The sequence below is a fragment of the Molothrus aeneus genome, chromosome Z, assembly GCF_037042795.1.
Source record: "Molothrus aeneus isolate 106 chromosome Z, BPBGC_Maene_1.0, whole genome shotgun sequence".
Classification (NCBI taxonomy): domain Eukaryota; kingdom Metazoa; phylum Chordata; class Aves; order Passeriformes; family Icteridae; genus Molothrus; species Molothrus aeneus.
In genome coordinates this window covers 73,495,470-73,509,285 of record NC_089680.1, presented here as the reverse complement: position 1 = coordinate 73,509,285, position 13,816 = coordinate 73,495,470, and positions in this window count along the sequence as shown.

Here is a 13,816-nt window from a genome sequence, read left to right as displayed (position 1 = left end):
ATGTGTGCACAACTGACCCAGGAAAACAATTCCTTGGAAAATTCATTATCAACTGCTCACAAGGAGTGAATGAATCATTGGAATGGCAAAACTAAGAATTTTCTTTTTGCTCTTGTCTAGGTAAAAACCATCTAGTTAATAGTTCTTCCACTTTGGTTTGGTTTCTTTCTGTTGCAGGAATGTGAAGAGAGGAAGCAGAAAAGCAGGCAAAAACTGTGTGGCCTTGAACAAATGTGTGCACAACTGACCCAGGAAAACAATTCCTTAGAAAATTCATTATTAGATGCTTTCAAGGCACGCTCACCCCTGCTGGCAGCCTGTGCGCTGCTGTCAGGGGCCCTGTGCTCTCTCTACGGCCGACTGTGCGCCACGTCTTGCCAAAGAGACATTCTCCAGGAACGGGTGAACCAGCACCAACTCCTGAACCACAAGATCGTCAGCCTTCTTTATGCTCTCCCTGCTGTGGTGGAAAGAAACCAGGACGAAGGCAGGCTGAGGCAGAGAAGAGCCAAGAACCTGGTTTATGTGTTCCGAAGAGCCGTGATCGCAGTTCTGGCTGCTAACAGGCTGAGGGCTCTGGCCCGATATTCTTGTACCTTTTTTGTCTGGACAGATGGATGCAGAGGAAGCTCTGGAATTCAAGTTTGTCTGGGAGAATCCAGAGGCAGGCATCCTTTGACACGTAAGTGAAATGTTCTTAAAGAGTTAAATCAAATTACATGCTTAGGGAATAACAAAGAGCAATATTATTATTATTGCTAGGGCATAAAGACATATTTAATGACATTCTGACAATTATTATTTATGGATTTATGGTTTTTGTGTTTCTTCATGAAAGTATTTCACTCCAAGAGCAAATGCCTACTCTTATGTTAAGCATTGCAAGTAAAATTGCAATTATGCACATGAACTCAACAGTATCTGATAGCCTTGATATTTGTGTTACGGATTTCAGAACTAGGCGCTGCAGCATCTTCTCTGTGGTAAAGATCTTGCAATGTTCCTAAATGATTAACTGTCACCTTTTTTTTTTTTTTTTAAGTATTTCCTCTTCTTTTTCTAATAATTTTTAATACCTATTTCCTACTAAAATTCCTAGAATTTTCCACCAAAATTGCTTTCTGATTCAGGTAAAATATTAGCCTAGGATTTTAAAATTTTCTTTTGAGATTATGTCTACTTGCCCCTTTCTGTTACTAGACCAGTTTATACTTCCCTCTAAAAGGATAAATAGTATCAAAAATGTTTTGCAAATTAGAAGATTCATCTACTTTTTTTAAAAAAAGTAATTCTGGAAGCATGCTTAAAACACTCTAAATTGTTCCGTCTAATTTGTTGTTTATATGCTTATTTTTGGTTAATTTCTAAAAGAGCTGGAGATAGCAGTGTGCCATATCTTAGTGATTCAGTTATCCTGCTAGCTGCAATTCTCTTTCACAGGTTTTGGAGAGGAAGGAGTTGACTGTATTGAAGCACTTCACTGGTTGACTAGTTCTAACCTCTATACTGCAATAATCAGTTCCATCTCAGAACTGGAGGGTGTTCTCAGCAAACAAGGTAATTTTAACTGGATATTGTTGTAGCAGAAATACATAATAGACGCCTTTGACTAGAGGTTATATCCTGAGCTAGTCAATACAGATTTTAGTGGGACTGTTTCCCTGAAGGAGTAATTTCATTGCAAGATACAATAATAACTCTTTTCTACATTCTCTGAATGATCACATCTCTGTACTGTTGGAACAGATTCATTTTCTTTAACAGCTGATAGGATATTATATCCTTTCAGTATACAGAGCCACAGAAGCTGAAGGCTGGAGAGTGTTTCTGCAGTTTATTTACAGTGAGAACTGATACACGTTCCCTTGGTCCATCTGCATTGCTGCCATCCCTGGTTCTTTATTAACCTCTACTTTTAGAGTCTCCACATTTTTGTCCCAGAAAAAAGGATACAAGAAGAGGGATCCTTTATGTGAATAAAGGGAAATAGCAGGACAAAGACAAGATGATGCATTTTCCAAAAGGCTAAACACTAAATTGGTATAAAAGTTGCCATTCAATCAAATGTCTTTAGATTCAGTCGCAGGCACTTTCTTCTTTGATCACGCTGTTTTCAAGAAATTGAAAATTAAAAAGCAAAGCTTGAACAGCGCTTCAGATTCTGTATTCTGTGTTTCAGAATATTTACAGCTTCCATCTTGTATAAATGAAAAAGAATGGGATATTACAAGAAACCGGACCTAATAACCTGCTCGAGGTTTCCTTTGTGGTGTTGTTTCTTAAAGATGCACAGTCCTGGCTTTTTGGACACTCATTTATCAGTGCAGCCAGGAACTGTTTTGCACAACTGATGGACAACCTGAGCGTTCTGATGGAGACAGTTCAAGGGAACGCTCGTGGGTGCAGAGCCTACCTGGAGAGGGACTCCCTCACACAGAGGCTGCCTCGTGGGCTCCAGACAGTAAATGCCCAGGCCCTGGAAACTGGATTGTATGACAGACTGCCCAGCACAGTAAGCAGATTTACAGTCCTCCTTCAGGAAAATAGGTTTACAGCAATGGTGAAGCTCCCTCGATAGCAGCATTTATTTGGTTTCAGGCTGGTGATGAGTCCATGACAATGAAGTACTACTACATGAACACTAAGAACTAGATTTGTCACGCATTAGAGTGTGAATAGGTCTTTTTGTTTATTGACAAACGATTTCTGGAGGAGAGTTAGTGAAGTCGGCCGGCAGATGGTGAACGCCCAGGCTAGCCGGCCAGCCCGCCTTCAGCCAAAGGGATGTTGCCGTGCAGGACTGCCACTCCGCAGGAGGAAGAGGCGACTCTCCAGCTAGTGGCAAAATCGGGTTTATTGAGTCCCCGGAGGGACCAAACGTACCCAAGAGATCCAGGAACAAGAGAGCCCCGAAGGCGGGCAAACACTGGGTTTTTAAAGGCAGTGGGTGGTAACAACACATGAACAAATCAGAGTCTGGGGAAGGGGGATACATAGGTGACAGACATAAAAGGAGAACCAATTGCAACAAACGGAGGGAGGGCCCCCGGCCCCTGAACCAATCACCCGACGCTCTGGCTAGAAGGTTCTAGAGATAGAGGCAGGAGTGCCGGGTGACTGGCAGGCAGCTGGGGGCGGGGAATTAAAAAGATACATCGGTAACTGGGGCAACCGGGGAGGGGTTGGGAGATTGACAAGTAACTGTGGAACAGAGGGGAACAAAGGCAGAACCATTAACATCATAACATGGGGGAAACAGAACATACTAGACACAAACCACAACAGGTTAGTGTATCCAAGGAAAAGATTTTTTTTTCAAGTTCTGTCAGATCTGTATTAGCTTATAAGAACAAATTTGCTTTTGGCTTGATGTAAGTGTTAAGGTTGCTTTTTATTATTGTTTTCTATTTTCTCATGTTTACCATCCTTTCTTTCAGTAAAGATAACCTTCTTCCCTTTAACCAAAATGAAAAGACAAACACTTTCTCTCATAATATTTTATAGTAGACTTTAGGTGAAAATAGTAGTTCTTTGTAAACAGAATTTGCAGTAACCCTTGGTAGGTGACAGGTTCAGACTTTTGTGTATGTCTTTTAGAGACAGAGGAAAAAATGATGGTTTTGTCTTCACTTTCTTGGGTCTTAAATATTATTCATTTTATTGCTAAAATAGCAGACTTTATAGCCCATCAAGTTGTTTTTGTTTGCTGACAGAGAAACATAGCAATCTTGCAGCAAGAAATATTTGGATTTTTACAAAGGCCTCATGCAGCAGAGGTAGAGTCCCACTCACTGCACCTGCAGCTTGCAGCATGCAGATGGGCTTTCAACGAGATGCAAAAAGATGCTGAAAAAGCCTGCAGACTGCAAGAGCAATTAAATGAACTTCAGCGTGTAAGTACATTTGACTTGGAGACTCTCTTGCTTAAAAGAGATTCTCCTTTCTACACATTTTTTGATTTGTTTTATTTTGGAAAACCAGCATAAAATTGATTTACTTTCAATAGAATTTTCCAGAAAACTTGTCCAGTAAATGTCACTAAACTAGAAGACAGATGTATTTAGAAATACCCTTTTCCCACTGGAGTTTCATTTTGATTTGTAGAAGGAGGTATCCTGTATGAATGACAGTTTGGTCTTCAGCAATGCAGGTTCTCCCATTTGTTGGAAATGTTGATGTGATTTATGTATCCTAAAAGAAGATTTCACTTCCACAGAGTAAAGTCAGCTGGAATGAACGTATTCAATAAGAGTACGTTCATGAGAAGTTCATGAAATATAAATGTAGCAGTTTTAACTCCGAATGGATGTTGATGAAAAACATAATAATGGACGTTTTTATAATAAAAACAATTCAAATTTTACTGGGTCTGTTTCCCTGAAGAAGTTACTTTACGGCAGGGGGAGAAAAAGCCTCCTCCGACATTGTCCGTAGCACAAATGCCCAAAATTCCCCTGAGTCTTTTGCTGTTGCTGATTGACTTACTGAGACACTGTGGGTTCCCTAACCTGAAGCCTAGTTGGTAGAACCTGTCAGGGTGTCCCAATCCAAACACTTCCAAGCAGAGAATATCTGCTAGATGATGTCTCACCCATTGTCCTTCCTGTTCCTAGCTAGTAAAATGGATTTTTTTTTTAACTCAAAAATCTCTAATCATCTTCAGTTTTGTTCTTAACAGGTTTTATTCCCTTAGTGTTTTGGGACAGTTAGATGAAACTTGCTGCATTTTAGATTGTAGTTGAAACGTAGATGATGACTTTCCTTGAAGAATTATTTCCTCTATCTGGAACAGTTTTTGGAGGAGAAGAACAGTCCACAAAGGTGTTTACAAGGATTAATAAGCTATCCACTAAGTTTTTGAACACTGATGTGCGTATTTTTCCTTCTAAATATTGAAGTTTTGCATCCTAGGGTGTTACTTTGACAAGAATTATGAATGCCAAAACTTTACATGAATGTTCTTTATAAAAAACACAGTAATTAACTGGTCTGCCATTTTACTGTCCAGTGATCTGTCTTCATGTTAAAAAAACCTCAATACTAATCCTAAGCATGCATTTGTTTTGGAATTTGCTAGGTTTGCAAGTGGAACTCACTTAGTGGTAGGGAAAGCACTGAATATAATTACAGAATCAGGCACAACTTCTTTCTCTTTCCAGAGAATCAACCAAGACAATGTACACGAGGAGTTACAAAATGCTTTGCAGCGTGAGTATGAGGCACAATTGCTTTTACAAGAACACCAGCGACGGGTTCAGGAGCTGAGCAATACACTGGAATTGCACTCATGTACCAACAAAGATAGAAGCCAGGTCTCCAATGTACCTCTGATGGTAATGTTATTCTTCTGGAACAGTCACCAGAGTTTCACCTTCTGTTCAACAAGCCAAATAGTGCAGTCCTTGTATAAATGAAATAAGAGGAGTAAATACACACACTACTCAGTCTGCTGAGAATTTTAGGCTACTGAGAAAACACTTCAAAGACTCCATTTTTTTTCTTAAGCTATGGATGTTTTATTTTCAACAATTAAGGAAAAAGTCTTCAGTGGGGGTTTGATTTGGGCTTTTTACCTACAATAATTTTGTTTTCTAAAACTCGGGGGGGGGGGAACGGGGGGGGGGGGTTGTGAGTCATTAATGCTTTTGCTAGGAAATTCATAAAACTTTAGTATGCAGTGGTCCAAATCTACTTCGCAATCAATTTGTCTTCCACGTTGGTCAGTAGCCAGTGGCATAAAGTGAGGTTTATTTGGGTTAAATAGCAACTCTGCTCTCTGCTGGCAGAGCCTCTCTAATGCAACAGAAGAGCTGAGGAGAAGAGACCAAGTTCTGGATCACCAGAATAGACTCCTGAAAGACACAGAGCAGGACCAGCAGCGGCTGCAGGAGACTCTCCAGGAGGCAGAACGTGCCATCCAACAGGGAGCAATGTGAGCCCTGGGGCCTGGGGGATGTCACTTAAAATGTATAAAAACTGAAATTCCTACTTCCATGGGCAGGTTTTAGCCCTGGAAAGTGTAAGGTTAGAAGAGAAAAGTACATCTGTCTCCTTTTTTTTTGAAATTCAGACATAGTCTTCTAAAAGCAAAAGTGTTAGTTCAAAATACTAGGTCATACATTTTATGCAGTTATCCCCTAATAGTGCTCCAAATTCTGGGTGCTGAAATATCTGGTAAACAAAAGACCTGTGTGATCTTACTGATCTGACAACATCTCTTTGGCACATCCTTAAAGTTCTGTTTATTTAAGAAATGATTGTTTGTTCTCTGTGTTTCCACGCCATCTTGTTATAGGCAGATACCATTTAGTTACAGTAAATACAGAAGCATCAGCTAGGGGACAGGTCTTCACTGCCAAAGGGACTGAAACCCATTTTGGATCTCGCCTTTCCTGTGGTACAAGACAGATCTTCCAGCTGATTTCAGGGAGTTTTGGATTTACACCTAATCCCCACACCACTTGCACCATAACCTGGAGTGGCAGGAAAGGCTCAGGCACTGGTTTTGAAAAGACTGGTGGTCAAAAGGAGCCCCCATGACTTGAAGGAGCTTATTACTAACCCATTCTTACGCCATATGGTGAGATTAAAATAAAACAACAGCTTCGCAGACTTTGTTTCTAATACTTACCATAGTATGAAGCATGTATTATGAATATTGTTGTTGTTCCATGGCTAGGATCTAAAAAAATTTTAGTCATACATGGGTTCATTTGACCTCTGAAGACCAACGTCTGAGAAGCTGTAAGGGCTTTATGCACGAGGGAAATAATGCAATTTGTATAATCCTCAATGAAATGTTTAACAAGCTCATTAAAATGACAAATGTTATTTGGTAGGATTTGATCCAAGCAGCTGTCACCTGCAGAAGGATTTGTTCTAGAACGCTTGCCCTTTCCATTGTAATCACCCCAATCTATTTTGGACATTCTTCTTTGTGGCCACACATATATCCAGAAAAGATTATTTTCATGTGAAGAGACTTTAAAAATGGCATTTTTTTTCTGTATATAGCAACTGAAAATCAACAAAGATAACTTTCCCTTCATTGTTCTAGCAGCTCTTCACAACAAATAGGGTTTTTTTCCTCCCTTTGGAACATCAAAGCAAAGCAGATGAAATAAACAGATTCTGTCAGTGTTTTCCAATACAAGAATATAATACCATCCTGCTAGAGACTTTTAATGACCTCTGTATCCAAGCGATGATAGTTTTGATAGGCATATAATTAGATCAGTTTTAATTGCTTATCCTCAACAGAAGCATCTTTCATTTGGAAATGCACCAAATGCACCAATGTGAACTGTTTTTAGGGTTTGCATTGGAGTTTATCAATATTTTATCAACAATTTAAACAGTTTATCAACAATTATTTTACAAGACATCAAAACCATAAAGTAGCTGAAGATTAATTTGTACATTGGAAGAGCTTCAGTTCTATAAAGTTACTCCATTGTTGTTTTGTTTTGTTTTGTTTTGTTTTTTTCTTTTATAATAGAGACGAAGAGTTGATCATTAATCATATAAAAGCTGCGGAGGCCGCCCTGAATGAGGTATGAATTTGAAGTGCTCCCTCTGATTTGTGTTCCAAACATGCCAAACTCTTAGAACTGTTTATTCTCAGGGGAGGAGAAAATTTGTTGCAAAGCAACTTCCTTTCTTTAGAGTTGAAGTTTCCTCCCTCAACTTCTACCATCTTAAAAAACTATTGTGGAATAAAATGCAAGCTTGCAGTATACACACACCTTGTTCTAAATGTAGAAGTTATGACAAAATTCACTTGCCTTCCCTCGCTGAGCACTATTTCTGGTTGCCAAGACTAATGCAACATACAAAAAATTAGCAATTGTGGTGGTTAACCCTCTACTGAAGAATGAGAGATCACATACTTGGTGGTCATAAAACATTTGGCTTTGTGTCTGCTACTTTAACCTCTGAAAATTATTAATAGGAAAAGAAAATGCAGGAAGTCATAATCTGTGGTCAGAACCTTCCATGGTATTTTTTTAAAGCTCATTTTAAATTTAATAATAATCTCAAGTTTTCTCTCTGACTTGTGGCCTGGTATAAGACTATTTGAAGGTCCAACAAAGCTATACATATTAATTATTTAGGAGAAAGGAATATTTTCATATTATAGTATAGCTCTAATGGTAGGTGGTTTTATAACTGCTTTTAATCTACAGCAGCACAGAGCAAGAGATGTTTTCATTACCTTGGAGTGTCCATTTCCCTTACTACATCTTTAATTCCTAGCAAAATGGGAATCTCTTCTTTATTTTAGTTTCTGTATTCACCAAAACTGTTGTTAACTTTATTTTCAGATATCTTTTTCAAGTCTCTTTCCTTTAATGCTCATGGAAAGTGACAGAACCTAAACTGCGTGGTTCACCTACAGCAAACTGTGCTGATAAGAAATTTCCTTTGTGCCACCACCATTTTCATACTGGCTTCTTTCAAACTTTGCAAGTGAATGTCATGCAGCAACTGCTGTGTTTTTACAGTAATAGATATGTCGTGCCTTTCTCTTTTCAGGGCAGGGTGCTTTTTTCTTTTTTTGGTAGCATTCTCTCCCAGCACTGTGAATGAGAGATTTATTTGCAATGAAAATTCAATCAGTCGTACTTTATCCATGGATGTTAGGTCCAGTGATCAAAGCAAGTCCACTCAATGGGCTCAAGGGGACACCGTTCACCCCCGCTGGTGTGTCTGAAGGAGAATTTCCACTGATGCTGGGGTATTTTCCCTTTAGGTCAGAGACGAGGCTGTGGCATCAGATGCTGCAGCAGCCGCGCCACTCCCCAGCCTGAAGACCCTTTCAGAGGAAGCAATGAGAGACAGGCCAGAGGCTAGATCATTCCAGGTTAGAGTCTAAAACCAATCCTGGTTTTTTTTTTTAATTTTCTTTCTTTTTTGCATCTGAGCTGCAACAGGCAGACAGATTATGCTCTGAGCATGTGGAGAGCAAAAAGCTTCAAAAGTATTGCAGTCAACAGTTGAAAGAATTTCCATGTATACTCTTGCACATGGTATTTCAGAGATGATGTCAACTTTCAGTTTTGCAGTTACAGTATTAAATAATGGATGGGAAAACAAACATGGACAGAAGTATATATATTTGGAAATTAATATCCCTCTATCCCCTTCACTTTTTTTCCCATTAATATACACAAGACTAATTAAAAAAACCCCACAAACAAAACCAAAACTAAGATCCCCACAAAAAAGCAAAACCGAACAAACAAAAAAGATGAGATTTTCAGGCTCCTTCTTGGTCAGTATCAGATTTTTTCAACCCACGGTTCTAGAATTAACTGTGGTGTTTAGAGCATTCCTCATTTAAAAGAGATTGCTATTTAGAATGTTTAAATATAGAAGCTATTTTGCTTCTGTAGGTTTAAAGACTTGCACATTTCAAAATACTAATTTTTTTAGGACAAAACAATGAGTGGAAAAAAAAGAGAAATTTACCAATAATGTGCCATATTTTCAGCTCTGAATGCAGATTCAGTGCAATGCATCCTTATTGTTTTTAAGTTTGGTCTTCTACAGAAACTATCCCTTAGTCTTTATAGTTGTGCAGAATACATTAGTGCTAAAGCAGAATTTTTTTCCTAATGAGAGAACAAAAGGCAGAGTGAGTACATATTTCTTTCATTGTGCTTCTCTGTCTGAATTAGGGAGAGAGTAGGTAATCAAGTAAAGTGCAAGGAACTTAGACAGGGTAAGTATTGTATACAGTGTGTAAGCTTCTGCAGTAATTCCTCCCAACTGATTGTAGATTTTCTGTTCTAATGCAGAATACAATTGCAGGATCAGGGTCACAAAATCAAACATTCAAGAAAGGCAGATTATAATTTCTCACTGTTGCCCTCTTGCATGCATACATACATTTCAATATGATAAAGACATAAATTATGTGTGCATTATCGTGTTTCCACACTAAAATATGGAAATATGAAATATATAATGCCTTGAGATTCCCATGAAGCTTAATTAGCACAGATGAATTTTTTTGTCAAACGGTTGAATTACAAATATTTCCCCAGTACAGTGATGATCCATTTTAGAGCTGCACAAAAGGTCCCATGGGTGGCATCTTTCCACAGGAGGCATTTGTGGCAATCGCCAGCTTTAAAATCCTTATTTTCTAATTTGGTAGTGGATGCTGCTTTTTTTTTTTTTTTAAGTCCCATCTCAACTCCCATTCTTTTTTGACCTCACAATGATTGCAGAAGCACCTGCAGCCTTTTCCCTCTTTCTCTCCAGAAGAGAATCATAAACACGAAAAGTTGCATTTCATATTTGCACAGAGTGCTTGTGGTATAAATAACATAGTACAGTATGTGCTGGGGAGCTCGCTGGTGGGGCAGAACTGTGAAGTTCTTGTTCACCTGCAGCCTCAGGTGCACTTGGTAACTCAATACATATACAAACAGCAGCAATGGCTCACAGTCTGTGTCACTGTGAACTTCCTTTTCTCCACACCTTTTCCTCTTTCTCCCTTTTCACATCTCTCTTTCCCCCTTTTCCCTCTCTCTCTCCTCTGCCCTCATCTCTAGTTCCTGTTTGATTCCTTTCCAAGCACATTATTGAGGTTTTATGATAAAATTTGCCTTTTTATAGACAGAGGTCACCTAATGGATTTTAATTTTACTCCATGCCAAACTGTATTAAGGGCAATCCTGTAATCTTGAGTGAGGTAAGCATTTAGGAATCATTTTAGGGACACTTGTCATTGAAAGCAGTGGAGTTGTTTGCAGGCACATTCTCTAGAACTGCCTTAGTTAGTCTGCGATGCGCATATTTAAATTAAAGGCCTTATAATCTTCAAGAATCCTCTTTTAGGACTAGAACCACAGAACCAAGACATTTTGGAGATTTTTTTCTCATGAAAAAAGATGTGATATGGGTTAATTTGCCACTGCTGTTTCCTAGGCACCACAATGAAACAACCCGATTGATTTTAGCTGGGTTAACATCTATTCTGAAGATCAGCAATGTGAAAACTGAAAAGGAAAACTGAAAAACCTTTGTAAATCCCTGTTTGTGGTACAAGGTTAATTTTTGTCTGTATCACAGGTTTACATTCAAAAGTCCAATTTCATACCATCTGAAGGGAAAAATTATAACAAATAAAATATGATTATGCATTGTAAAGAAGACCAATAATTTCAACAGTTAGTTGAGACTACTTGGGGTAGATATAAAGTGACCAGTACTGCCAAATCATCTGTGCTCTCTTGTCCTGCTAACTTTATCATCAATCTAAACCAATATAACAAAATTGGGACATTATTCCACTACATACATGGAAACAGCTACATTTTTCCAGTTCTAGTGCAATCAGATTATTTGTTTTCAGAGGTCTGTAGGTTTACAATGCTTCTTTTGTTACTGCAAGTTAATTTTTTTGCTGTGGAGTGGAAGGATTAGTAAATTGACTCATCTTGGAAGTGTGAACATCAGCTTGAAACTATGTGGCAATTTTTTGTGAACAAAAATTGAACTTGCAGTGAGCCTTGTATTTAAATAGAATGAAAAAATTGTATCAAGAGCTCAGTGCTGTACTGCATACTTGAAAACATCACAGCATCTTCTAACTAGGGTGTGGACTCATTCCCTGCTCCTCAATTACATTAGTATTCAACATTCTAGAAGAAATACAAAATCCAGTGTTAGACCTTTTTGATGTTCAAGTCCTGGGACTAAGAATCTGCCTGGCTTACAAACTGTATTTCATTTCTCTGCTAAAAAAATTTCTGTCTTTTGTAACAAATGTGGATGTCTGCTATTTGGCATTTAAGTGTAGCTTGCCTGGCACTAATGATTCCTTTTACTTTTATTTAAAGAACATGTTTAGACATCTTAGGGATCTCTACTCACTGGCAGCTGCCAGAATTGAAGCATTAAGTGCAGGAAGACAATCTTCACAGGCTCACTTTGAATCCGAAGCAGCTTTGGTGCCTCTTACTCCTGCTACTGATGGTAAGTGTGCTTTGCAAGCAATTACAGTCACTTGGATGTGGGTTCCCAGCCAGCATCTCCCTTCATGCTGCACAGCTTCTGTAGGCAAATACAACAGCAATTAATTGTAAACATATTGAAGCAATAAAATTAGTGCAAACAGAAATGTTCAGAGACATATATCAGAAGAGAAAGAAGGTGATGAAAGTTAACACAGGACTTAAAATTAGTGCTGTATTTTTTTTCTATTGGTCATTATTTGATTAGGGGTTTTTTTGTTGTAGTTTGAATGTTGCTTGGTTGGTTGGATTTCTTTTGGTTTTGGGGAGTGGTGGTGGTGGGTGGGTATGTGTTTGGTTTTTGAGGTTTTTTGGGTTTTTTTTTTAATATTATTATCCTTCCTCCTTTCCTGGAACTTTCCTTTCCTGGAACTTTCCTTGCCTTGAAATTTCCTTTCCTTGCCTTGAAATTTCCTTTCCTTGAAACTTCCTTGAAATATCTTTTCCTTTCCCTGAAATTTTCTGTCCTTTCCTTGAAATTTCCTTTCCTTTCCCTAAAATTTCCTTGAAATAGCCTTTCCTTGAAATTTCCTTTCCTTTTCTTGAACTTTCCTTTCCTTGAAACTTCCTTGAAATTTCCTTTCCTTTCCCTAAAATTTCTCTGAAATTTCCTTTCCTTTCCTTGAAGTTGCATTTCCTTTCCTTTTTTTAAAATATCCTTTAGTTTCCTTGCCTTGAAATTTCCTTTCCTTGCCTTGAAATCTGCTTGCAATTTCCTTGTCTTGAAATTTCCTTTCCTTGAAACTTCCTTGAAATTTCCTTGAAATATCCTTTCCTTAAATTTCCTTTCCCTAAAATTTCCTTGAAATTTCCTTTCCTTTCCTTGACATTTCCTTTCTTAAAATTTCCTTTCCTTTCTTTGAAATTTCCTTTCCTTTCCTTGAAATATCCTTCCCTTGAAATTTCCTTGACATTTCATTTCCTTTCCTTGAAATTTCCTTTCCTTGAAATTCCCTTTCCCTTCCTTGAAATTTCCTTTCCCTTTCCTTTCCTTTCCTTGCAATTTCCTTTCCTTTCCTTCATAGACTTTTCCCTTTCTTTTTGTTAGAAGCCATTAACATTTTGTAACAGCCTTTCCTTGCAAACACAACCATTCCAGTATTGTGCATTTCCTTGCTTATTACAATTTACTTTCTCCAGACAGAATCTTCACACTGCCACATTGAATCTGAAGCAGGTGGTTCACCGCCTCCACCTCCACCTCCTCCTCCTGCTCCTGCTTCTGCTCCTCCACCTCCTCCTCCACCTCCTCCTTCTGTTGCTGTTCCTGCTGCTGCTCCTGTTCCTGTGGGTAAGTGTGCTTTGTGCCTTTCAAGCAATTAAAGTCACTTGAATGTGGGTTCCCAGCCAGCATCTCCCTTCATGCTGCACAGCTTCTCTGGGCAAACAATACTTAAATATAAACATAAGGGAGTATTAAAACTAGTGCTAAGAGAAATGTTCTGAGACTGTTTTCAGAAGAGAAAGGAGATGGTGGAAGCTAACACATGGATTAAAATTATTAGTCTAGTGTTTTTTATTATTGGCTCCTATTTCCTTGTGGGGTTTTTTGGTTTTAGTTTGGGTTTGGATGCTTGGTTGATTGGAATTTTTTGGTTTTGGGGAGGGGTTGAGGTGTGTGGGTGGGTGTTTGATTTTTGATTTTTTTTCTTTTTTTACTTCTTTTAATTGCTTGCTTTCTTTCTTTTTAACCAAAGGCTTTTCCCTGTCTTTCTGTTTTAAACCATTAACATTTTGTAATCACCTTTCCTTGTAAGCATAACTATTTCCATTCTGTGCATTTCCTTGCT